At 35.0% G+C, this 4,212-nt stretch overlaps 1 long non-coding RNA gene across 1 annotated transcript; it reads right to left on the bottom strand.

The window, feature by feature from the left end:
• Window positions 1-1,217: 1,217 nt before the first annotated feature.
• On the bottom strand, window positions 1,218-3,749 carry LOC113636830. Its single transcript, XR_003439184.2, has 3 exons — window positions 3,548-3,749; window positions 2,635-2,949; window positions 1,218-1,793 (listed from the first exon to the last, which is right to left on the bottom strand). It is a non-coding gene; the product is annotated as an uncharacterized LOC113636830 (long non-coding RNA).
• Window positions 3,750-4,212: the final 463 nt, after the last annotated feature.

The following is a 4,212-nucleotide window of genomic DNA, read 5'->3' on the forward strand; positions in this document are numbered from 1 at the left end:
CACACACACACACACACACACACACACACACACACTCGCAGAGCACAACCTGTGAATTTCAGCCCTATATCAGTTGTTTGTTGTCTATTTGTATATTTGCATGTGTGTGTGTGTGTGTGTGTGTGTGTGTGTGTGTGTGTGTGTGTGTGTGTGTGTGTGTGTGTGTGTGTGTGTATGGTTTTGGAGTTCAAGAGGTTCCTCTCCCTTCTGACTGTTCAGGTGTGTTAGCCTGGACCATTTACACACAAAGGTGTGTGTTGACATGCGTCACTTGAGGAAAGGCCCCAGTCGATTGCACAGGCTTCAGTAGAGGCGGGGAGCTCTAGCTTGCTTATCTTATCAGCTTTGTTATTAAGCGCCATCAAACGGCCCATCAAAAACGCATTAGGCTACAACAGAGAAGCTGTCAGAGTGCCACATTAAAGCACATTAAAGCACGCCGGCTCCAGAAAATCCGCTGATTGAGATGTGTGCGTATGCCGATGTTGGGAAATCTTTCTAAGACAATTCAAGCTGGCTTTTTTTTTAAGAATGAGTTCTACACTGAGACGCAGATATGTCACGTTTATGCGTGCTAATTTTCTACACAATTTTAGTTAAAGGTATTGTATAGGTGATGAAACAAAAATTCAAACAGATCTCATTGTACCGTCAGATCTTAACACATTAAAATCTAAATAGACAGGTAAATAAATAAATAAATAAATAAATAAATAAATAAATAAATAAATAAATAAATAAAAACCATTGAATTTGCTCACAGTGTTTATATTTCTTCTTTAACTGTATGGATTTTTGTAGAACTTTCTGACAAGCCCATATCCATAAATCGGTGGAAATCTTTTTTATATAAACTCTAATAACGTCTCATAAGGTTCTGAAAACATTCTAGCATTTTCTACATAATGCAAGGGTCCTTAATCAGAATAATGGTTACGTTGTAGTTAATAATTACTAAGCGACTTTAATATTTTTAAATAATTCTAAATACATTACAAAAATAAGCAAATCTGAAAGATTATATTTTGTTATTATTATTTTATATATTTAAATACTGTATATATTATTTATTACATATTACAGAATTAATGTTACAAAAAACAAAAATGGGACAAACTTTATTCTAGATTGAACACACACACACACACACACACACACACACACACACACACACACACACACACACACACACACACACACACACACACACACACACACACACACACACACACACATCCACACCAGAGTTGCTTTACTTAGATATACAGGGATCACTCACTACACACATTGAGCTTTTAGAGTTCATAAAATGGCTTACTGTATTATATGCAGAGTTATAGGGGGTTTATGAATATAGGCTTCATAGAAAGTATCAGCAACCTTTGATGTATGTAGTGTTAATACAGTGTTATTATATTTATATTATATCATTCTTACAAGACATGAATGTTCACGAATGAACACTGGGATAACTGTGTGTGTGTTAGTGTGTTTTGTTAAATTAGTTAATGATGAAAATATACTTTAGCTTACTGTACACGCTAAATATTTGGATGCAGCTTATAATAATAATAATAATAATAATAATAATAATAATAATAATAATAATAATAATAATAATAATAATAATAATGAAAAGGCACACCATATGCCTGGCTTTCTGCTGGTGTCAGTGTTTCACTGATCCACTAGGCCCATATGCCAGTGCATTCTCAACTGGTACGAGTCCATCTGATGTGAACCAGCATCAAATCTGTGTCAGAAACGTCGTAGTAGCGCAGAGCAAAGCAGATCTGGAAGTTCAGCACAAAAAAATTTAGGTCATTTTCTAACAAGCTCTTATTTTAAACTCATGAAATCGTGAAAATGTTCGTGTCAGGATACGACGCGTCATATGCATTGTTAGAATGATTAAACATTTAAATGTAATTAAATATAAATATAATTAAAATAAATAGTATACATTAATCATCATAATTACATTAATGTCAATATGTACACTAACGACAATAATAATTACGTGCAACGCTGCAATACGAACACGCCCGCACGTTTGTAATCATTGTAAACATAATCATTCTACAGATGAACATTCAATGACTGATTCAATCAACTAATGAATGTGTTATAAAATGTTATGAATGCATTCATACGACTTTATAGTGTACATATGGGTAAATAAAATGTTATTTATACATTCCAAAAAGAAAGCTGATGCAACTAATGAATGTGTTATATAATTAGTTATAATAATGTTTTTATAAGACTTTATAGTCTGTATATGATTGTAAAATGATGAGTGACAAATAAATGAGTGTGTGTTACTTACATTTCGAAAAGAAAACCGATGCAAACTTTGTTTTGGGTTACAATAGGTAATGCATATAGAGAACAAAGAGTGTGTGTGTGTGCGTGTGCGTGTGCGTGTGTGTGTGTGTGTGTGTGTGTGTGTGTGTGTGTGTGTGTGTGTGTGTGTGTGTGTGTGTGTGACTACAGTTGTATGTGGTGACGTATTGCTGCATGTTTGTTCACTATGTATACTTTTATATGCATCATGTCGGCAAATGATTTGCGTGTCCTTGGCTGTACATCAGTGTGTGGAAGTCATCAGAAGAGCCGCCTGTCATCGTGTACCTGTAAAGCACATCTTCCTCCAAAGCAGTGTGCGTGAGGCTCGGAGCACCGTGATCAAAAGTAATGTTTGTTTTCGCACTGCCATCTTGGGAGACCGAGACACAGTCCTCATCCCTGCAGAGTACACACACACACACACCAGTTTGGTTTCGTTGAGAGTTTTGTGGGCAATATTTGTGAATTTGTGTCTTTGTGTACAGATTACACTATCACATTGGGTACATCGGTCATTATGGTTGTAATCGCTCACACACGATGATATTTTATAGCCTCTGAGCAAATGCAAACACGTTGAAATCACATGGGTCACATATGCTGAAACACACATACACACAAACCGTGTAAACTTATGAAGAGATACACTGATCCACAAACACAGATTACAATGACATGATGAATGTGTGGGGACAGTCAGAGGATGTGGGTGGCATAATGACCACTCAGGAGGGTTCACTCGACCCTAATCACACACCACACACACACACACACACACACGCACGCACGCACGCACGCACGCACGCACGCACGCACGCACGCACACACACACACACACACACACACACACACACACACACACACATACACACACACACACACACATACACACTCACACACACATATACTTTAAATATACCTTGCTGTACATGCTAAATATTTTGATGCAGCTTATAATAATAATAATAATAATAATAATAATAATAATAATAATAATAATAATAATAATAATAATAACATCAACAACAATAATAACATCAACAATAATAATAATAATAATAATAATAATAATAATAATAATAATAATAATAATAATAATAATAATAATAATAACATCAACAATAATAATAATAATAATAATAATAATAATAATAATAATAATAATAATAATAATAATAATAATAATGAAAAGGCACACCATATGCCTGGCTTTCTGCTTTTCTCTGCTGGTGTCAGTGTTTCACACATCCACTAGGCCCATATGCCAGTGCATTCTCAACCGGTACGAGTCCATCTGATGTGAACCAGCGTCAAATCTGCATTTAATCTCCTGCACTCGGGTTACAACACACTCTATAAACACTCCATAGTGCCATTCTCAGGTATGCGTTATCTTGCCTGGTATGCTAAATGGTCAGTGTGGAGATACGATAGATAGATAGATAGATAGATAGATAGATAGATAGATAGATAGATAGATAGATAGATAGATAGATAGATAGATAGATAGATAGATAGATAGATAGATAGATAGATAGATAGATAGAAAGATAAATAGATAAATGTTCTCTTTTCTGTTCTCATTATTTCCATAAAGAATAAAACACTTTTGGTTTGCTTTTATAAATGTAGTATCATGATTCAGTTAAAGTTATAGCTCTATGTTTGACTATTACAAACCGGAGACGTTCCATAACTGCCAAACAAACACATCTCAACGTCTCACCCAAATCCAACTGTACATGTTACCATGGAAACGTAAAAATTGCAGCCAGAATTACTGTCAAAGCAGCTGTGACAGATAACTAATCAACCAATCAGGTTTGAGGATCCAGCAGCGCTGTAGTCAAAGTACACATTAAA

The sequence above is a fragment of the Tachysurus fulvidraco genome, chromosome 1 (assembly GCF_022655615.1).
Source record: "Tachysurus fulvidraco isolate hzauxx_2018 chromosome 1, HZAU_PFXX_2.0, whole genome shotgun sequence".
Taxonomy (NCBI): Eukaryota; Metazoa; Chordata; class Actinopteri; order Siluriformes; family Bagridae; genus Tachysurus; species Tachysurus fulvidraco.